A 23,841-nucleotide genomic window follows, 5' to 3' on the forward strand; every position below is an offset into this window, starting at 1 on the left:
TACCTACCTGCCTAACTAGCGTCACCTGGGACACTAATACGGCGATCAGAAAAATGATCGCTTATTAGGCTGGGTTCACACTGGAGCGATGCGGAAACGCCGCGAATCCGCGGCGGGTTCCCGCATCGCATGCCTCCCGGCGGCAGTTCACACTGCCCTATGCGAACTGCTGGGAGTGTCAGTGAAATGTTACTGACACCCCCAGATCAGTTCGCATATCGCAGTGCGATCTGCAAACTCGGATCGCATGGTGTGAACACCCATGCGATCCGATTCTGCTGCGGGCCAAAAAAAGGGTCCCGTGCGAATTTGCGGCGGGTGCGGCGGGTGTGGCGGGTGCGGCGGGTGCGGCGAATGGCTGAACTCGAATCGCACAGAGATCGGATGTGATTTGCACTGCAGTGCGGTGCGAATCACATTCGTTCTCATAAACCGCTGCAATGTGAACCCAGCCTTAGTGACACTGGCGACGGGGGGTGATCACGGGGTTAAACCTTTATTGGGGGGGTTAGGGGGGTACATTAGAACTAAAGGGGGCTAACTCTAACTGCCCTAACAGTTATTACAGTCACAAATGACACCAATGCAAAAAAAAAAAAAAAAAAAAAAAAAATGACATTGGTGTCACTGTGACTGGGGGGCAGGGGTAATTGGGGGGGTGATCGGGGGGTAAAGGGGGGGTGTGAGTGTGCCTGGCATGTTCTACTGTGTGTGGGATGTGTTGGTGCAACTCACTGATCCGCTCTCCTCCGTGTCGGAACGAAAAATACCGACACGGAGGAGAGAATACATCACTTCCTCTCCTGTGTTTACATTACAGGAGAGGAAGTGATGTCACCGGGGATTTCTATTCGTCGGGAGCGATCGCGAGGGGGTGGCCATGAATGAATGGCCGTCCCCTCGTCCGGGATCGCTCCCGAACGAAAACCGACCGCCGCAGGCACCGGGCGGGGGCCCGATCGGGCCCCCGACCCGCGGGAGGCAAATCACGTACATGTACGTGCTTATGCCTGCCCGTGCCATTCTGCCGACGTACATCGGCGTTAGGCGGTCGGCAAGTGGTTAAAAATGCATAGGTGTGAACCAGGCCTTAGTGACCTTCCTGTTGATTGCCACTTGAACAAATTCTTCAGTTCAGACATTAGACCTACTACTAGCTGAAATGAAATATGGTTTGTAATTTTTGCAGAAACATATACTATAAGGTTGGATGTTATTTATACAGTTGGCAGGCGTCTTTCTGTATCACTGCACATTTTTGACTAATTTAAAGCTGGAAATCAAGGCAATGAAGGTATCAACTTCATGTTCAGAGAGGAATGTTATCAAATTCTTAATTTCCTTGGTGACAGTGAGCAAAAACTAACATTTTTCTCTTGGAATCAAGGTCACTGACTGCTGTATACATAATACACCAATTCCTTAGACACAAGCCTTTTGGCAAGGCAAAGAAGAATTTTGATCATTTCACTAGAAAAGACAATATTAGGTAGGTGCTCAGACACACTAGTGTGCATTTCTCTGTGAGTAGCCTGCCTGCCGTTCAAGAATCATCAGACTAATCCTGCTAAACTGAGCCTGGCTGAAAAGCAATCACTGTGCCACCAAACTAATAAATGTCAATAAGAAGAAATATGCATTTTTTTTTCCATTTCCTTTATCCTAGGCATGAAATTCACTCAGGAACGCAGATAAATTGACTCATTCATCTAAATCATAGCTAATAAGACTGAACATTAATAAACCATTACCGCTCAAGTGCTTGCACCTGATTTTACCTCTGAGACATTATGAAGGCGTACAAATGAGCTACAAACGTCATTTAAACATACTGGTTTGATGGCTTGCTCTGTGAATATTAAAGTGGTGGGTTCCTGTGGCAGAATCTTCCCGAGAAGAGCTTTTTGTCAGCCTGCTGCACGGAAATATAACTAGGTTAATTTAATCACTATATTCATCCATACATCCTCATATCAATTACTGGAGAGAGAATCAACGCTGAAGGGGAAATGCCACTTATATAAAAAAATTTAAAGAACACATATAATTGGTATATAAGCTATTTAATATTTTATAGAGCATTTCCAGGCAATAAGTGAAATAAATCAGTAAAGCGCTATTGTTAGACAGGAAATATTTTAGACATGCTATAACCCACGTTATGTAGCCTTAAGCTCTGATTACACCTATGCAGGTGGTGCACGCATGATTTTGCGCGATGTTACATGTCTCGTTTAGGGCAGCCCATTCATTCAATGTGTGCGAAAATCACACACAAGAAGTACAGTACCCACCCCCCCTCAAAAGCAAATGCATTAGGGTACCATTAAAGAGTAACTCCACTTTAGTTGAGAAAAAAACATTCCCCTCGTGGGTATCAATGTACATTACAGGGATTTTGACAGATTTTGTTGAAGACTTCTACCTTTTGTTATTCTGAAGAAATCCCTGTGTGTTTGTCTGTGCCCATGTTCAGAAGTAAGTCTAATGGGAGTGGTTTTATAATTATCAATCAGCTGCTGCACCTGCAGGGCTATAATGAGGAAAAAATTCAGAGCTCTCACTTGCTGAATGGGTGTGTATGCTTTCTGAAGTCAGTGCCACACTCCGCCTAATGTATCTCCAAATAGATTAAAACCACAAAGGCACATTTAATTCTAATTAGTGGCTGGTAGAAATGTCTTAGCCTTGACACTTTGATACATCAGAATTTTTGTATGGGAGAGACAGGAAGAATCATGTACATTAGGAATTCAGAATCATCTTGCCTACTTTGTCAATACAGGAGCGCAAACCAACAAAAGGGAGTGGGGTGAACATCTGCCCTACAGCAACACCTGGATAAAATCCAATAGAGGAAAGCTGTGTACATTCCATAGGATATTTGCCAGTTTTAACTGGAGTGTAATATTAACAATTGCAATCAAAATATGTTGCACTATCCTTTAAAGCAGAGGTGTCCATCCTTTTGACCTTCCTGGGCCACATTGAAAAAAAAAGGAATTGTCTTGGGCCACACATAAAATACACTTTCAATAAGGATAGCTTTGTAATATTTTTTATTACAAAAATAAAAGAGGACAACATAAAACTAGTGCAATATTTTACACAGTTTTTGATAAACTAACACAAATGTGTCAAACACAAGGTCTGCGGACCAAATTCAAATTAATTTCATATGGCCCTTGCATCCCAGGGAGTGAGATGTGGACAGCCTGTAAAAGAGAGATGAACTCTTCACACCCCTAAACCCTGAACTCTGTATGTAGCACACTCCTCAACCCCACACTCTGTACACAGCGCACCCTTGAACCCTGCACTAAGTATGTTGTGCACTTCTGAACTCTGTATGTAGTGCACCCCTGAACCCTGAACTCAGTACTTAGTGCACCTCTGAGCTCTGTACATAGTGCACTCCTGAACCCTGCTCTATGTATGTATCACATTTCCTGAACTCTGCACTATGCATGTAGTGCACCCTTGAACTCTGTATGTATCGCATCCCTAAACTCCACAGATTGTACACAGTGCATCGCAGAACTCCGCATATAATGCACTCCTAATATTTATTGCCCCTTTACGATCCCCCTTGATGGGGCAATGTGGCCACACCCACTGTTCGATGCAGTTCGGCAGGGAGGGTGTGGTTGAGTTCCTGCATAATATACTTTTAATAAATGTGGTTTTAAAATGATAAAGCACTATGTAGCTTATCTTGCTTATATGTATCAAGGATAAAACCATTGAACAGCTAAGGATCCTACAGAGTCCATACATCACAGAGCCCACGGGTGGTTCAACTGCATTATCAGACCAAGCTTAATTGTGCAATCATGCGCCCTCAGGTGAGGATAATCACATGGGGGGGGGGGAGAGCACGAGTTTGCTGGAACTTTGGATAAGTTTGGAGCACCATCACAAGGATCCAACTCAACTGAAAATTCTTTAAGGATACTGATTGATGGACTTATATTATTGAGCGCTATAGTACACATAAGGGATTGAGCGCTATACCTAAATGTATTCATATATGTACTGTATACATTGCTTGCACGTTAGCACTTTAAGCATGTATGTTATTATAATGTATTATTCACTTTTTTGATTAATATCAAACACTGGATGAAATATATTGCACAGGTTCACAGGAAGAAACTTTGTTTGCAGAGCATAACGTGGCACATATGGTAAGTTTAATTAAATATTTAGCACAACTATATGGGAATGTTATCAGTGCCAGCAGCTGGAAAACGACTGCACTTATATAGAATTATATAGATATAAAAGTCATTCAAAGTAATAATTTCTGGTAGCTTGCAAGACTTTTTTCCAATTTAAAAAAAAAAAAACCCCGCATAACTTTATATAGACTTCAAGATACAACTGGCCCTTTGAGGACAACCATAAAGCTGATGCAGCCAGCAATGAAATTGAGTTTGACACCCCTGAACTAATGCCTCAATATCTGGTTCTATGGATGTAGTAGCAATTCTCACTGAATTCTCAAGTTGCTCATCAGGTATTTTGGTTCTAATTTTTCTCTTTGTGTGCTTCATCCTTGAAAATAGTTGCACACAAATATTGGTGCTGCTGAAAACTGTTAACATGAATAAGGCGTGATTGTGAAGAGTGGGATATTTTTCTTTGGAAGATAAAAATTTTAAAAGTCCAGTAAAGAGACACTGTCAAATTGTTCTTCGGCCGCTAAGTGTAAACACATTGTTACAAAAAATGGCAAAACAAAAAAAACATTTTTTTTTTCCCACAAGTTTATGGTTTTATGTTGGGTTGCATTCATAGCGGTCTTGGGCCGCAGGTTGGACACATCTACTTTAAACCTAGTTCTTCAGTGGGGTCATGGATGAACAGGATTTGCATTTTAATGGTGACATTTATGCATTTTGAATTGACAATTATTTATGGACATTTGTACAATTGTTCTTTGATTTAACATATTTGTTTTTTTTGGTTGGATTTCACACTAATGCCCTGTACACACGATCGGACATTCCAACAACAAAATCCATAAATTTTTTCTGATGGATGTTGGCTCAAACTTGTCTTGCATACACATGGTCACACAAAGTTGTCGGAATTTCTGAATGTCAAGAACGCGGTGACGTACGACAAGCCAAGAACATTGAAGTTCCAGTGCGGCTCTTCTGCTTAATTCTGAGCAAGCATGGCATATTGTGCTTCGGAATTGTGTACACACGATCGGAATTTGCGCAAATGGATTTTGTTGGAAAATTTGAGAACCAGATCGCAAATTTTGTGTTATGGAAATTCCGATGGAGCCTACACACAGACGGAATTTCTGATCACAAGCTCCGATTGCACATTTTACGTCGGAAAGTCCGATCGTGTGTATGGGGCATTACAAGACACTAGTGGAATCTCTTATATACTTACTCTTACACTGTTTTTATACTATTATGTTTGATTGGGTTTAAAGGTTAGCCCAAAAATTTATTTCGGTTTATTGATACTCTGTATTTGGGTAGTTTTGAGTTCTGTTTTCTGATTTGTTACATAATATTTTGCACTAAGTACAGATTTCTATTTGTAAATTAATATTATACATTGCCTTTCCATTCCAATCTGCTGTCAACTACAATTTTCTAGAGGCAAAAAAGTTTGACATTTTTATAATATCAACACTGCTTTACGAAGATTTCCAAGAATTCTCTACCATCTGCTTTTTTCTCACCACTTTTCCCAGAACTCTGCACAGAGCTTGAGGTCAAATTCCAGCTATCCCCAGACATGTCATTAGTTTTACTAAAGTTAGTCTCTTACATTTGACAAGGGCCTGACATACAATATCTGGCAGTGACAAGAGGATAGAATTTCCTGTGACAACTCAAGGACTGATCATGTGATATTAATAAAGGCAGAATTCCCACTTACACTACTTTGTACTCACCTTCATCAAGTGCATTGGCACTGTAAAGCAGAAGCATGGAAGAAACTGAAATCAGGTTTGTTAGAACCCTCGAGCCTGGACATTTAGCAGTTCACTAATTATATAAAGTATCATGCCTTTGTGTGTCTGCCATTGACATCAATGTTATAATGTTACACATTATGCCATGTTCAGTAACCATCTGAGCTATCTAGTCTCTTCTGTTTTCTGCAATAGAAGAGGAGGAAAACTGGTATTTTTACACTGTTTCCCTCAGCAATGACAGCAGGAATTTTAAAATGATAAATAATATGAGAGCGAAGAGAATGGCCTTTTGTCTGATTAAATGATACATTTATGTGTATGTAATTATCCTGCGCACAAGTGTGTAAACAATTAAGCTGCAAGCATAAAGTAAAAAAAAAATCACTCTAATGCCCCGTACACACGATCAGACTTTCCAACAAAAAAACCATGGAATTTTGTTCAAAGTCACACAAATGTTGGCCAACAATTATGAACGTAGTGACGTACTAGATGCACTACGTGTTTTTTCAGCTCTTTAGCGCCACCCCTTGGGCTCCTTCTGCTAATTTTGTGTTAGTAGAATTTTGGTGAGTGTTGTGTCGCGCTTTTCTTTTTGCATTTTTATTTTTATTATTATTCTTGATATCACTTGAAAAAAAAAGCCTTTGAACATTCATTTGCAATAACTCCATCAGTATCACCAGCAAAGCAGCTTCATTATTATCCCATTAAAGAAGAAAAGAATGTGCACTGCATTTGGAGATTTCCTAATTTGCCACGCCACGAATGTTAATTCTCCATTACAAATGCTAGTTTACAAGACCGGCCGCTTCTGCTTCTGAGAATGCGTGGACTTTTGTGCGACGGATTTGTGTACACACGATCAGAAAGCCCGACAACAAAAATTTGTTGGCGGAAAATTTGAGAACCTGCTAGCCAACATTTGTTGGTGGAAAGTTCGACAACAAATGTTCAATGGAGCATACACATGTTCGGACTTTCCGCCAACTAGTGTTTTCACACTGGGGCGCTGCGCTGGCAGATCGTCACAAAAAGTCCTGCAAGCAGCTCCTTTGCATCGGTGTAGGAGCGGTGAATACACCACTCCTAAAGCGACCCTGCCCATTTTTTGGCTGCTAAAATGATGGTAAAGCGCCGCTAAAAATAGCAGCGCTTTACCGCCGACACCGGGCACTTTCTGTGTAAAAGGGCTCTGAGAGACCATTTAAAGGCTCAAGAAACCTTTACATGTGTTTTGAGTTAATTAGCTGATTAGAGTGGGACACCATGAGTCTACAATATAGAACTTTTTCACAATATTCAAATTTTCTGATACTGAATTCTGGGTTTTCGCTAACTGTAAGCCATAATCATCAAAATGAAAAGAAAGAAATGCTTAAAATATGTGTAATAAATCTATACAATATATGAGAGTTTAACTTTTTGAATTTAATTACTTAAATAAATTAACTGTTTGATGATATTCAAGTTTTTTGAGATGCACCTGTACATGATAAATATGATAATTTGATGGAACCCTTTCTTGTTTCAGCAGAAAATGACATCCTTTAATGCTCCTATTCCAGACTAAGCAATTTCTTATACATGCCATAAACACACAATAATACACATAGCAATGCCCAGATAGCCTCATTGTGCCGCTATGGGTACCAGAACTCCACAGCATAAAATATCTGCTCCTAATTGTTCGTAAGAGAACCACAGAAAGTAACAGACAAGATAAACACATGAGAATAAGATAGTTTTATTGTCATTCCTCTTTAGAAGAGATTTTCCAGTAACTATAAGTAAACGTCCATCTAAAATGTTTTTTAATTTCTTGTGACATAAACATCGGACTCATTCTCATGGCTGATATCTGTTTCACTGGAACACAGACCGTCTGATACAGGAAGGTAGGTGTTAAAGGAGTTGTGACATGCGGAATATACAATTTTTTCTTCGGATTTCATCTGGCGGTAGTTGCCATATTAATTCCAAGAGTGAATAGTGAGCATACAGTGTCCTCAGCCTGAAACAAAAGTAATTTTACCAGATTTTTAGTGAAGTACAATGAAGGGTAGGTAAACTCAGAATGAACAGTTTGTATGCTAAAGCAAGCAGTTCCCAGTCTATGGTAGCCCTCTGTGGGACTCACTGTGCTCCTAAGACGACAGGGTTTCTCTACAACTTCCATCTTCTTTCTTTTTTTTGACTGTGTTACAGTGGGACTGGAGAGTGCAAAATCTGGTGCAGCTGTGCATGTTAGCCAATCAACTTCTAACTTCAGCTTGTTCAATTAAGAGAAAAACAAAAATCTGGAAGCTGATTGGTTTCTTTGCACAGCTGCACCAGATTCTGGACTCTTCAGTTTCAGTAAATTAACCCCACTGTGCAGTGTAGGCAATGGAACGACTACAATGGTGCTTACAGTTGAATAGATCTGTGTCAAGAGTTTAAAATGGGTATTGTTGAAACAGTACAAACACATACCTCTAGCCAAAATCTGATCAAGACTGTTCATAAAGTTTGTCTACGAAACGCTTTCAAGAGCTTAGTTGAACAGTGATAAAGAAGTGACAAAGGGATAATACAGAATATGGAATACTGACATAAGCAGCCAATGCAAGGTGGAAAAAACATGTTTCTTTTTTTATTATTACTGCAGTACCCTTAGCATCCTGTGGGAGTGCTGTATGCTGTTTTATTATTTAACAGGACAAATTGCATTGCTGGCGCAGCGTGTTCATAAAGTCCTGTGTGCCGGAGGCCATGTGCAATTCAACTAAACAACCTTTAGCGTTATCAATAACGTTTGATTTACGGCGGTTATAATACCCATGGAGAAAGCTGTAAAAATAAAGGCAATTTTTTTCCTTTATGTGACAGGACCAATATGTCCATGGCATAAATGATTGTGGATAGATGAGAGGCTAATAAAATAGGTGAGTAATTTCTGAGCAAATGTAGAAACCTTAACTAATGCTATGCTGGTTTCTAGCAAGCGGGTAGAAAGGATGCTGTATGTTTGTAAGGCCTGTTTTAATAAAGGGGCAAAGTACTGGAGGTTTGATTCTAAATGCTGCAATCACAGTCCTAACCCAGCCTCCTGCTTTATAGAAGACAATGGGGGGAGTTACTAAAATGGGTGCACACAGAATCTGGTGTAGCTGTGCATAGTAATCAATCAGCATCTAGGTTTTAACCACTTGGTCGCTGGAAAATGTACTCCCCCTTCATGACCAGGCCACTTTTTGCGATACGGCACTGCATTATTTTAACTGCTTCCTGACTGCCTTATGCAGGTATACTGTGGCAGAAGGGCACGTACAGGCAGATTAATGTATCTGTACGTTGCCTTTTAAGAGGAGCCCTCGTGGACTTCTGGCGGGAACTCCGTGACCGCAATCGCAGACCCAATGTCCGAGGGGATACCCGAGATCGTCTCACGGTGAGGAAGAACGGGGAGATGCTAATGTAAACAAGCATCTCCCTGTTCTGCCTAATAACTCTGACACTGATCACAACTCCCTGTAATCGGGAGCGCTGATCAGTGACGTGTCACACACAGCCCCCCCCCCCACAGTTAGAATCACCCCCTAGGACACACTTAACCCCTACAGCACCACCTTGTGGTTAACCCCTTCACTGCCCATGAAATTTTTACAGTAATCAATGCAATTTTTTAGCATTGATCGCTGTATTAATGCCAATGGTTCCACAAATATATCAAAATTGTCCAATGTGTCTGCCATAATGTCGCAGTTACGATAGAAATTGATGAATGCCGCCATTACTAGTAAAAAAAAATATCAATAAAAATGCCATAAAACTATCCCCTATTTTGTAGAAGCTATAACTTTTGTGCAAACCAATCAATAAACGCTTATCGCAATTTTTTTTTCCAAAAATATGTAGAATACGTATCAGCCTAAATTGAGGAAAAGAATGTTTTTTTAAATATTTTTTGGTGATATTTATTATAGCAAAACGTAAAAAATAATGCGTTTTTAAAATTGTCGCTATATTTTTGTTTATAGCACAAAAAATAAAAAACGCAGAGGTGATCAAATACCACCAAAAGAAATCTCTATTTGTGGGGAAAAAAGGACGTCAATTTTGTTTGGGAGCCACGTCGCAACGACTGCGCAATTGTCAGTTAAAGTGACACAGTGCCGAATCGCAAAAAGTGCTTGGGTCAGGAAGGGGGTAAATTCTTCCGGGGCTGAAGTGGTTAACTGAGAATTGCGTGGTCACGCGAAGACGTACCCAAATAAAATGTATCATTAAAATTTCTCCCAAATAGAGATTTCTTTTGGTGGTATTTGATCACCACTGTGTTTTTTTGTTTTTTTTGCGCTACAAACAAAAAAAGACTGACAACTTTAAAAAACAAAAACATATTAATTACTTTCTGCTACAAAACATATTCAATAAAAATGTAAAAAAAAAATCCAATTTCTTCATACATTTATGCCAATATGTATCCTGCTACATATTTTTGGTAAACAAAATTCCAATAAGCGTATATTGATTGGTTTACGCAAATGTTACGCGAACGTCTACAAACTATGGGATATATTTATGGATTTTTTTTATACTAGTAATAGCGGCAATCAACTTATAGCGGGACTGTGGTATTGCGGCAGACAATCGGACAGTAGCTGACACTTTGTGGGAACCAGTGACACCAATACAATGATCAGTGCTAAAAATATGCACTGTCACTGTACTAATGACACTGGCTGGGAGGGGTTAAACATCATGGGCAATCAAAGGGTTAACTGTGGCTTGCCAGTGTTCATGTTTACTATGTGTGCTACTTTTACTAGGGGAAAGAGATGGGTTTTAGTTCCTGCTTTGCAGGAACACAAAATTCATCCCTTCCCCCCTGCCAGAAGGGAACCCTGCCTTGTTTACATAGGCAGAGCTCTTCTAAGTCTGCCCGACAATCAGTGGGTGCCAGCAGACATCGAGTAACCGTCACCCACAGATCAGCTTCTGCTTTGTATAGTCACAACAGAAGCGGCCCACAGATCAGCTTCTGCTCTGTATAATCACAGCAAAAGCGGCCCGCCGATGGCGCACGCAGGCCCCCTGCAGGCAGAAGTGCAGGATTACGTATATATAGTAAGCAAGTGGTTAAAACGTAATTGAACAAGCTGAAGTTAGAAGCTGATTGGTTACTATGCACAGCTGCACAAGATTCTGTGTGCACCACTTTTAGTAATGCTGTGTTCACACCATTGCAAATTGGATGCAAAATCCCAGCATCCAATTCGCGATAGCAGGAGATTCTGACCGGCTCTCTATGGAGCCGGTTCACGTATCTCCGCAGCAAGTCTGGTGCTTTTTGCACAAAAACTGTGTCTTTTGGTCCATTTGAGGTCAGAATTCAGACCAAAATTTGGGCTGAAATCAGGCCTGAACTGGTGAACAAGGACGAAACCGAACCCCTGCTGTGAGACAGATGCGGCGATGGTGTAAACCCGGCCTTAATCTCCCCCCCCCCCCATGTCTGTTATCAGTTAATTGAAATGACCGCATAGGTAATCTATCAAGCCTGAAATACAGAAATACAGGAGCAGCCACTGCTGACTTGTTTTTTTAAAGTGGACCTAGTTGGCCTCAGTTATATTTTTCACATTTATTTTATGCAGGCTAAGTAATACACTTACAAGAAATGATTACCTTTTACAGAGATCACAGTACTACCCCTGACAATGCATTCATCTGCTTTTCTCTTCAGAACAATTGAACCATCCAAAGTCAGAATCCATTACTTGGATTAGGTTGATGACTTAAAGATGACACAGTCGTGTACATTCTTTGTTCACAAATGTCTGGCACAAATCAGCCCCCGCTGTAGCCTTTCACCTTGTGACTTGCTACAAACTTACAATACAGTACAGTGAAGGTTGGGTGGGGAAGAGGCTGAGGAAATACTGCCTTCTGTGTGCTACATATTGATGTAATCTTAGCCTAGGCAAAAATCACTTGGTTTAAAAATAATAATAATAACAAAACTGTTGCTGTATATTGTAAAATATCAATAGTTTATTCATGCAGACTTCCTGTCACTGTGCTTGTTTATTACCTCTATTACTCTGACAAACATACTGTAGTTGCCTGTGTTTCATCAGATTTGGCGACCCATCAGAATAGGTAACGGAAGTGATGTTCCATCACCGCCATCTTGCTACACCCCACACTCCTCCACAGTAATGATACACTGAGAAGGGGGCAAATACAGTAATTAGAAATCCGACTTATCTCACGGGTTTGCTAATCTGACAGAATACCGCTGATTTTAAAATTCATCATCTTAATATTCAGATGGAGTTCTAAGTACTGTATTTCACTATATAAACTCACTTTACTGTTAAAAAAAGTGTAAAATGCTAAATTCCGATGGGTGTAACAAGATGTCTGCTTTCCCCCTTCTCAGTGATTCCTTAGGATCCGTTTGCTCAGCGGGGATCACTCCGTCAATCCCCGCTGAGCAGGGAGATGACAGGTCCGTCTCTGCACACTGCGCAGGGACAGACCTGTCACAGCGCCGCTCTCCCCTATGGAAGATCGGATGACGACGGACCGCAGTGTCCGTCGTCACCCGATCAGATCCACAGACGGATGGAAAAATAGCTTTTTCCTCCGTCACACATTTTCGGATCGGAGCGGGTCGGATGTCAACGGACATTTCACCGCTGACATCCGACGCTCCATAGAGCTCTATGGAGCATCCATTCAGGTCTGCCTGAAAAACTGACAGGCGGGCCTGAACGGATCGTCAGTGTGAAAGGGGCCTTAGTGTGGAGGAGTGATAGGTTGCCTTATCTGATGAAACACCTGCAACAGCGCAGAACCCACCCATATTGTAAAGTTGCAGTAAATTGCAAACATTTTTGGAAAAATTATTTCTAGCCCTATTATAAAATGTATCTACAGAGATAATAGTAACACCCAAAGTAGCTTTGTTGTCCATGCTGTCAATTCCCTTAAAGTGCATCAAAAATTATATACTCAGACACTACCTAGTCACAGCAACAAATCCCTGGAGGGAAGTGTGAATATTAAAAATCCAAATCAATGACCATCCAGTCTAAAAGAGAAATGTGGCACAAACATTTTATTTTTTTGGCCTGGAAACAGGGAATTAGGTTAAATCATGAGGAAAAAACCTACATAGTCAGGCACCAACAGACAAAGTTGTGAAAGTTCACACAATATAACATCACATTGAATAGACCAAGGAAAAAAAAGGACCAGGACTGCAAAGGAACCCGGCCATGAAGTCACCCTAAAGGGCAATGCAGAATGAGTGAGTGGAACTTTTAGGAAAGAGGGGATAAGCAGGACCAAGGGTATCTCACAATCCAGCTTGTGCACCAAAACACCCTACCTGAAGGGTGAGCATAATTCCTTCCACTCAGCATTTAGCATATACCTGAAGATTTACAAATAACACTGCATACCTGCCTAAATGGTTCTGCCATATATGATTCTAGTGATTCTAGAAATCAATAACTAACAATGCACAAACCCCATTCCACACCCCCTACCCAGATGCAATGGACAGGTATCTCAGACCCCCATATGAGAGGCACTCACATGACTGAAAGTAGGAATGAGGAAGGAATTCAATGCCACATATGAAGGACCTAAATCCTGGTGATCAGATCCCACGTCTCTGGACTTAAGCCGTCCCCAAAAGGGGGCAACTTACAACAGGATCCACCAGCTGACAAGATTAAAAAACACAGTGGTGCTAGATAGCTGTATGGTATAAAATTTACTCTGGAAATAAAGGAAAAATGAAAAACATATAATATGTAACGTCCATAGGATTTTATCCATTAGCACTAGCAGGCTGCACCCTTGGAGCGAAGCAGATAACTGTAGATAAACAGGAACAAAAGGGGGAGCTGGGCTGAGTGCAGTATTAAAAGTAATTTATGGTTAAAAGCGATTTAGTAACTCACAAGTTACTAGATCGCAGTGCCTGGCGATCCTTATGCCTGTAACAACTGTCTACCTCCATCGGATAGACCGTCAGAGTTTATTCTGATGGAAAGTCCGGTCGCGTGTACGCGGAATTAGGGGCAGGAGTTTGTATCCACTAGGAGCAGACTGGCCAGGAATGGGTACTAGTTAATTGGAGATACGTGGAGGCACAGGCAACAGAGGAGACACTGAAATGTATTGGTTCTCCAAAGGTCATCAAGAAACACTGGTAGCTTGGGCCTCAGAGTGAAAAAAAAAGACAGATGCGACACTGGATACAGTATTCTCCCAGGACTCAGTAGAAATAGGACTCAGAGTGCCAGCATGGCCAGGAGTGGTGAGAGCACTCAGAAAGGCTGAGGTGCAGAGTCTAAGAACCTTTACTGCTGATGGCTCATAGAATGCGCTCCTCTGACTCACCCAAACAGGCAGCTACTTACAAGTAGGCAAGGAACACAGATGTGAGAGTCACTGGGAGCACTGAGGTCCTGGGATAACAAGTGAGCATCTCTGGGACAATAGGATCACAGGAGTGAGAGTCCATAGGAGCACAGGGGTACTGGGATCGCAAGAACACAGGTTCGATTTTCTGGTAGCACTAAGGTGCTAGGATCATAAGGAACACAGGATTAAGAGTCTCTGGGAGTATTGGGGTGCAGGGATCACAGGAATGCAGGTGTGAGTCTCTGGAGATCACAGAAACAAAGGGTACAAGGGTCACTGGATGCTTTATTAGAAGTCACATGCATGCCATATGTCACATACCCAATGAAGGGTTCCTGCATGGCTCTAAAGCATTGCTTTCTGCTGTAATGATGTGAACACTTATTTAGGCTTTGGACCCATTTTAGAGATCTTGGTGTGCTGGTGACATTACTCTTTTTGACTATTCATGGTTCCAGCCGGTAGTCACTTCAGCAGCCACTTACAAATAAAGCCATTTCCACAGGCACATGTGTGTTGGGTATAGTGCGTTAGAGGTGCACAGGGGTCACAGAAGATGCTGGAAGCAGAAACACTGGAGACACAAGAGATCACCAAGATGCTAAGGGATCACAGGGGATAATTGGAAGCAGGTACACTGGAGACCAAAGGAGCACTAGGGATTTCAGGTAATACCAAGGATGCATGCCAGGAGACAGTCAGGGCAGGGGGCCCGGCAGCCGGTGTGTTGATGCATTGCTTGCAACATGCCACCTAGCACTTTAAGATATGCCTGTTCTGGGATTAGCAGATTGTCTCTGAAGGCAGGCTGTTCCAGTAGCTGGACACAATGAGCCATAAAGTCCAGAGGACATGGAGGTCCTTGTAAACATGGGGAATCCTCAGCCCCACCTGACAGAGCTACAAGAGACACCAACAATGGCAACCTTACAACCATAGGGGTCTCAGGGTTTAGATTGCAGGCACTGGTTCTTTTTGGCAACACCGAGTAAGTGCTTTCAAAACCGAAAAAGTTGTCTGTGCATCTTTGTTGCTCTATGTAATGGTAAGCAACTAGACCCAACATGAGGCAAAGTCTTAATACTTACAAAGTTGGGCAGATCGTGCAGATGAGGGTCAGTGACTACTACTATCTATACGTACATAGACTCCTCACATTCAGCCCATGAGCTAAACAAAATAAATCAAATATATTCCTCCCTCCCCGCTATTTAGGCTGCCAGCTATTGCATTTAGACAGGCATAGTGCTAGCAGCTTCCTGAATACCCCAACAGTGACTGCATTTGATAAGATGCAGCCACTGTTCTGCCCACTATTTTTAGGGACAGGGTCACACCTGGGGCAGTTCCACGGCTCTAGACCGGGGAAGCAATCCCCATTTAACCTAGTACATTCAGGTATGAAAAGTGCCACAATGCAGAACCCAGTGCCTGGAGGTCACATTCTAGGCTATCCCCACTCATCCAGTCTATCAGGGTTTGGACGCTGCTTTTAAAGCTAGTGCTGAGGAGCTGCCAATCTACACTGCTGCTACGTGGACAGGGCCAAGTTAAGAGCATTATGGGCCTGGTGCTGAGGATTTTGGTGGGCCTTAAGGGCTGTGTGTCGGCATGCATCCTGATGTGAAAGTGTGCAGCGGCACAGGCCCAATTCTATGGCAGACTTCCCAACCTGCAAAAACGAATTTTAGTGAGGTGATGCTTCGCGCCGGCACTGACCCCCCACCCCCCCATGCAGCCTTACCAGTGGCAATTAAATGTAGCCTTACCAGTGCCCATGGAATACAGCCTTACCAGTGCCCATGGAATGCAGCTTACTAGTGCCCATGAATTACGGCCTGATCACACAGAGCTCTGAAATGGATTCGCTTTCAATACCAGCAACTGTAACAAATTCCCGCCTCCTATGATACATGTCACACTGATTTTAATGCATCATTGGTTTAGTGTTCCATCTATCTAGGAGGTGGGACTTTGTTACATTCCTCCACCTCGCACAGACTGGCATTCCCTGGCGAGGATGTCATCACATCTGCAGTCTTTTACATTAGAGTGTGCACCCCAAAGTTCAAATACACGTGTATGCAGGAGAGGAAGAGTGTATGACAGTGGGTAGTATGTACAGAAGAGGAGTGTGGAGGGTATGACAGTGGGCAGTATGTACAGGAGAGGAGTGTGGAGTGTATGACAGTGGGCAGTATGTACAAGAGAGGAGTGTGGAGGGTATGACAGTGGGCAGTATGTACAGGAGAGGAGTGTGGAGGGTATGACAGTGTGCGGAATGTCTGTGGGTGGAGGTGAGTCAGTTGGGGAAGGATGACGTTCAGTGGTGGTGTCTGTGGAATTACTAGGGAGGGATGCTGGGGGGGTGGGGGATAAAAAGTGACAATGGAATAACGTCTGTCAATTAGGGGGTAGGAAGAAGCTGGGAGTGATGCCTGTCAGCAGAATGGGTTGGGAAATGGTTGGCCATTGATATAAGTTGGGGGGGGGGGGGTGTTTCACATTTGCAGAGATGCGTACCACCCTCTAAAAAGCAATATGTGGTGGATTGCTTTTCAGAGAGTGGTATAGCAGCAGCTGACAGGCTATCAGTAGGTGCTACTGCTGTCTCCTGGTGTGTGTTTTTGTTTTCTGTTTAAATTGCTGAAAAGCAATTTGACATTGTGAGAACGCACCACAATGGTGAGCCAAGTGTTTGGCTCGTAGTTACAGGGTGGACCCATTAAACTCAATGGGTGAGTTTGACAGGCAGTTCCGTCAATCAAACTCGGCTGACGCAGGTAAAAATTCCACAGCTGCGGCTGGATGGTTAGTATTTGGGTGCATAAGCAGGGAGCGGTAAAAAGCACAGGTCAGCGGCCCCACTATTTGCTTTTGAAAGAGCCCTTAGCCCACGTACACACGGTCGGAGATTTTTCCAACCAAATCCGTAGCATTTTGCCCGTCGGATTTAGTCCGACGGATTGTGTCCGAAACTGTTGCATACACACGGTCGGGCCAAGTTGGCGAAAAATCCGATCTTTCAGAACATGATGACGTAATTTCGTTACGATGGGACTACATTCAGGCTAGTAGCCAATAGCTTTGATGTAGGAATTTGATCTGAGCATGCGTGGCACTTGGTCCGATAAAAATGCTCTACACATGATTGGATTAGGTCCGTCTGGCCCAGTTGGTCGGGAAATATTTCCAACATGTTGGAAAATTGGGTCGGACGGAGATTCGGACGATGCATACCACACACACACAGTCGGATTATCTGACGACGCGGTCCGATAAGACTCATTCCGACAGATTCTCCGACCGTGTGTACAAGGGCTTAGAGGTAGAGGGTGCAGTATAAAATGGCTGGTGATATCAGTCAGGTGGAGGCAGAGGTGGTCTCACTGGCCCCTCAGCTCTAGCAATGCAGGGACATATACAGTGGCAGTAATTGCAGCTGGCTGCAATGGCACACAGCAGGGCCCCACAAATTCAGCCCCTCTCCTAAACATTCTGCAGGTTCATTCCACCATGCCCCCGCCCGCAAACTCACCCCCTCCCACAGTAGCAATCCTTCTGCAGTAGCCACGGGACTTTACAGTTCACTTTATGGAGGGGACAGGGCTGGGGGTGGGACAGAGGCAGATGATGAGGCAGAGAAAGTAGAACACTTTATACTTGCAATGCAGAACACTGCTGACTGCTGCAGGGGAGACGGAGGCGGGGGAGGAGCTTCAGGACCAGACACATATTGAATGTCATGGGCAGGGATTCTGCAGGTGTTCACGCTGCTGGAAAATTGTGACACAGGCTGGGACAAAATCAACACGGCCAGATGATTAGGGTGTGATTGGGCACACCCCATGATCACGCCTACCCGGGAGATCATCTGGTGCTCGTGGGTGTCCACGAGCCTGTAGCCAAATGCGGGAGACTCCTGCGATTCGCAGGAGACTTGAGAAGTCCCAGGCTTCCATAAGAGCACTGCATCAGTGTGCTTGCCGCACTCTTAGGTGAGGTTGAAGGGTGTAGCTGTGCAGACCTAACACAACACTACAGAAGCTGAATACCTGGCTCCCATTAGGACTGCCCACGGTGCCCTTTATTAATCCCACCGCCCAGGTGGTGCATGCGGAATGCAGGACCGGTCAGGCCAGGGGAGAGTTCTCCCTGTCGGCCCATTGCTTTCCGTGTGCAGCCTTTTTTTTTGGGGTGGCTGGCACCCTTTTCCTTTCAGGGAATAGGTGTCCTCTGCGGGGGAGAAAACAACGTCATAAAGGGGGGGGGGGGGTCTTAAAGGGGCATTGTTCAATAAAACTAGGAATTAGTAACAGGATTCAGGAGAGCATAATACACAAAGCGCTGGGTTCAGGAGACCGCAATACACAGAGTGCTGAGTTCAGGAGAGCGTAATACACAGAGCGATGGGTTCAGCAGAGCATAATACACAGATCTCTGGGTTCAGGAGAGCGTAATACACAGATCATCAGTGCCCAGATATCAGTGCAGGCTTACCTGTGTCAATGCAGCCTGCTCAGTGCCCATCAGCTCATCCTCACCAGTGCCCATCAATGCAGCCTCAAGCCACCAGTGCCCATCAATGCAGCTTCAAGTCACCAATGCCCATCAATGCAGCCTCATCATCAGTGCCCATCAATACAGCCTCACCAGTGCCCATCAATGCAGCCTCATCAGTACCTATCAATACAGCCTCATCAGTGCCCAGCCATCAGTACAGCTTAATCAGTGCCCATTAATGCAGCCCCATCAGTGCTCATCAGCACAGCCTCATCAGTGCCCCCCCTCCTTCAGTGCTCATCAGTGCCCTGCCATCAGTGCCCATTAATGCAGCCAAATCAGTGCCCAGCCATCAATACAGATGCATCAGTGCCCTGCCATCAGTGCCCATTAATGCAGCCTCATCAGTGCCCATTAATCACTTGTAGCACAGAAGCCAGGCTTCTGTGTTTACAAGTGACGGAAAAAACAGTGACAATGAATCAGGCCAGCCAGGGCCTATTTTGTGGAAGGGGCCTGGTGCTGCAGCTCCAATAGTCCCTATGTTAATCTGGCCCTGTACGTGGAGACCAGCTTAAGCAGCGGTATAGCATGTAGGAAGGGGTTTTCCTTTATTGTATGATCAGCTTTCCCTTAATAAATATTCTCCTAAGTAGCCTGGCCCTGTTTTGTTGTATGGTGGGGGGAGGAGGAGCTACTCTGGGTCCAGTGCAGAGAGAACAGCAGAATGTAGGTCTGGAGTGGGAGTAATTTCTCCAGTGGAAGAAAGGGGATGCAGATGCATGTGTCTCAAGGACTAGAGATAACATGACCATGGACTTTACTAAAGTAGAATTACACTGCTTTGAGCACAACAAACCAAAAATGCAATTTAACTAATTTATAATATTCTAATCAAACTCCCCCATCCATCCAAATCTCCATGGTTTATTTTGTTGAGAAATCACTTTAAAAAACAACTCTAGCAATTCTGGATGTGGCTATCTTGAGTAAGGGTAGATGATCCATGTAGCATTTACTTCCTGGAATCCATCTGACCTTCACTCAGGCACACAGACTGAAGAGGATACCGAGCTGAGAAAACCACTCTATCCCTCCTGAAGATTTCTTATATGTATGACATCATTTGTGTAGGCCTGGAAACCAGGAAGTAACTGAGGAAATGTGAAAAAAAAGTTTAAACAAGTAAATATTATATACTTTCCTATCTATTTAATGATGTTAGCAACATAAGGAATACAAATAAACAATGTTGATTGAGACAGTAAAGTTCTGCTTTATGTAGGTGAACAGCAACCCCTAATTAGTATTAGCGGGACTTTTGTAATGGGTTCTAGCCATATTTTGGAAAGAGATACCATGTTGTTTGGTCTCTGGGCTAGAATAATTTAGAATGGTTACTGCCACATGCGTTGACAGTAATGCCAATCACATGGTTCTCTTGAGTACACTATGCAAGGATTGTGAATGGTTTCAGTATTGATTATGAAAAGCCATTACTACTGCCTTATATTTGATCATATATGCAAGAGAAGCCATGTAATGTGTTTAAAGGGAATAATATCGCACAGCCAAGGGAAAGGCAAGTAGAGTGCAAAGCTGAAGAAATACTGTACTTTAATGTGTAAAGTCTACAAGTTGGTGGTGACTAGGGAAAGTGGTTGCCCTGAATATATCAAGTGACAGGTGGCTTGGGTCCTCATGTCTCTGAGGTCTCAGGTGTCCGACTAGATCTACAGAGCCCTAACCTGATGTGCACATTTGATCTGGGTCAATGAATTACCAAATAATAAATCCAAGAACAGAATGACAGCCCACAGCCTGCATTTTAAAAAAACAAGTCAGCAATGGCAGCCTCCTTATTTTTAGCCTTACAGATAACTTTCAAAAAGGAACTTCTGGCAAAAAACACCCATTTTTTTTTTGGTTACATACTCCTTAAAATATGATTTATTGTATTTTAAACGAATGCTAGTATAAACTTTTGAAATGTATTGAGACTGGGAGATCATACACTGAGAACCAAAGAGCCTATTTTGCATTATACCATCCCTTAGATACCATGAGGAATTGTCTAGTAGTTTACAAGAGACTGAAAGCACATAGACCTCAGAAAATGTCCCACTCTCAAAGAAGTTTAAGCCCTTGTACACACGGTCGGAGTAATTCCGACTGATAAATTCTGGAAGAGGTCCGGAAGTGATGTTGCATACAGTGCATTGCGAAAGTATTCGGCCCCCTTGAACTTTTCAATCTTTTGCCACATTTCAGGCTTCAAACATAAAGATATAAAATTTTTATTTTTTGTGAAGAATCACCAACAAGTGGGACACAATTGTGAAGTGGAACGAAATCTATTGGATTTTTGAAACTTTTTTAACTAATAAAAAAATGAAAAGTGGGGCGTGCAAAATTATTCGGCCCCCTTGCGTTAATACTTTGTAGAGCCACCTTTTGCTGTGATTACAGCTGCAAGTCGCTTGGGGTATGTCTCTATCAGTTTTGCACATTGAGAGACTGAAATTCTTGCCCATTCTTCCTTGCAAAACAGCTCGAGCTCAGTGAGGTTGGATGGAGAGCGTTTGTGAACAGCAGTTTTCAGCTCTTTCCACAGATTCTCGATTGGATTCAGGTCTGGACTTTGACTTGGCCATTCTAACACCTGGATACGTTTATTTGTCAACCATTCCTTTGTAGATTTTGCTGTATGTTTGGGATCATTGTCTTGTTGGAAGATAAATCTCCGTCCCAGTTTCAGGTCTTTTGCAGACTCCAACAGGTTTTCATCCAGAATGGTCCTGTATTTGGCTGCATCCATCTTCCCCTCAATTTTAACCATCTTTCCTGTCCCTGCCACCACCATGTTTGACAGTGGGGATGGTGTGTTGAGGGTGATGAGCTGTGTTGCTTTTACGCCAAACATATCGTTTTGCATTGTGGGCAAAAAGTTTGATTTTGGTTTCATCTGACCAGAGCACCTTCTTCCACATGTTTGGTGTGTCTCCCAGGTGGCTTGTGGCAAACTTTAGACAAGACTTTTTATGGATATCTTTGAGAAATGGCTTTCTTCTTGCCACTCTTCCATAAAGGCCAGATTTGTGCAGTGTACGACTGATTGTTGTCCTATGGACAGACTCTCCCACCTCAGCTGTAGTTCTCTGCAGTTCATCCAGAGTGATCATGGGCCTCTTGGCTGCATCTCTGATCAGTCTTTTCCTTGTCTGAGCTGAAAGTTTAGAGGGACGGCCAGGTCTTGGTAGATTTGCAGTGGTCTGATACTCCTTCCATTTCAAAATGATCGCTTGCACAGTGCTCCTTGGGATGTTTAAAGCTTGGGAAATCTTTTTGTATCCAAATCCGGCTTTAAACTTCTCCACAACAGTATTACGGACCTGCCTGGTGTGTTCCTTGGTCTTCATGATGCTCTCTGCGCTTTCAACAGAACCCTGAGACTATCAAAGAGCAGGTGCATTTATACAGAGACTTGATTACACACAGGTGGATTCTTTTTATCACCATCAGTCATTTAGGACAACATTGGATCATTCAGAGATCCTCGCTGAACTTCTGGAGTGAGTTTGCTGCACTGAAAGTAAAGGGGCCGAATAATTTTGCACGCACCACTTTTCAGTTTTTTATTTGCTAAAAAAGTTTAAATTATCCAATAGATTTCGTTCCACTTCACAATTGTGTCCCACTTGTTGGTGATTCTTCACAAAAAATTAAAATTTTATATCTTTATGTTTGAAGCCTGAAATGTGGCAAGAGGTTGAAAAGTTCAAGGGGGCCGAATACTTTCGCAAGGCACTGTACACACGGTCGGACTAAGATTTCAGAAAATCTGATTGTACATAACGTGATGACGTTATTTCCTTACGACGGGACTACGTTCAGGCTAGTAGCCAATAGCTTTGGTCTAGGAATTTGATCTGAGCATGCATGGCACTTTGTCCGCCGGAGTAGGCTACACCGATCGGAGCATTTTGTCAGAAAATTTTACTGGCAAGTTGGAAAAATTGGTCCGTCGGATATTCCGACGGAAACAGTCCAATGCAGACCACACACAGTCGGAATATCCGACAAAACGGTCCGATAGGAAACATTCCAACGGAATCTCCGACCGTGTGTACAAGGGCTAACAGTGTTGGCTGATTTAAATGAATGACCGAATGCAATTACAAATATTATATATATATATATATATATATATATATATATTTATATTTATATATATTTTTTTTTTTTTTTTTTTTTTTCAAATGGGCATTCAATAGTCTGGCTTGCATTTTACCTGACATTTTTATACAGTATATTATACAGAGTTCATGATCTAAACACCAACATTTTTCTCCCATCATAGCTACGATATGTCATTAAACAATCCAGAATGTAAGATATTCATATATAAGCATTTTAGCAATATGTTTACAACGTGAAGCCTAAATCTCCTTTAGCCAGTGTTAAGCCCCATACACACTATCAGATTTTCTGATGATTTTTGTCTTCGGATAAGAAATTTGTATAATGTATGGCATGCTTCAGTGCTAGTTCGCACCAGATGCAGTTCCGTGCACTTTTTTTCTGCACTTAGTGGGGAACCACTAGTGTCATAAAGCAGCCCAGCTGAAGATCTTAATTTATTGAGTGAATCATGTCTTGTTTTTTTTATGAGGACGTATTATGTTTTGTAACCCTTTGCCAAAATTAATAAAAATAATTTAAAAACGAAAGCAGCCCAGCTCACGGTAGTGGAAGAGGTGATATGGAGTTTTTGACAGACTGATACCACATAAAGCTTTGGCAGTAAACAAAATAAAAACATGTGGTGACGCAAGGGCAAGTGCTGATGAATATGGTTCCTCACAAGAATATAACACCAGAAAAGTTAAGTTCTGCTGTGCATAATTCACTCAGTAAAAAAGGAAAGCAATGTTGTGTATGATTTGGGGAAAGTGACA

At 42.7% G+C, this 23,841-nt stretch overlaps 1 protein-coding gene across 2 annotated transcripts in view; it reads right to left on the reverse strand.

Annotated features, from left to right (window-relative positions):
- Window positions 1-7,681: 7,681 nt before the first annotated feature.
- Window positions 7,682-23,841, reverse strand: part of LOC143974755 (metabotropic glutamate receptor 6-like) — a 195,750-nt gene continuing 179,590 nt past the window's right edge. For both annotated transcript variants that reach the window (XM_077476477.1, XM_077476469.1), the window contains exon 11: window positions 7,682-7,964. The gene's annotated coding sequence lies outside the window, so the exon portion shown is untranslated. The remainder of the gene's footprint in view (window positions 7,965-23,841) is intronic.

The sequence above is a fragment of the Lithobates pipiens genome, unplaced genomic scaffold, assembly GCF_037356315.1.
Source record: "Lithobates pipiens isolate NorthernLeopardFrog02 unplaced genomic scaffold, aLitPip1_a1.2 Scaffold_1, whole genome shotgun sequence".
Lineage (NCBI taxonomy): Eukaryota > Metazoa > Chordata > Amphibia > Anura > Ranidae > Lithobates > Lithobates pipiens.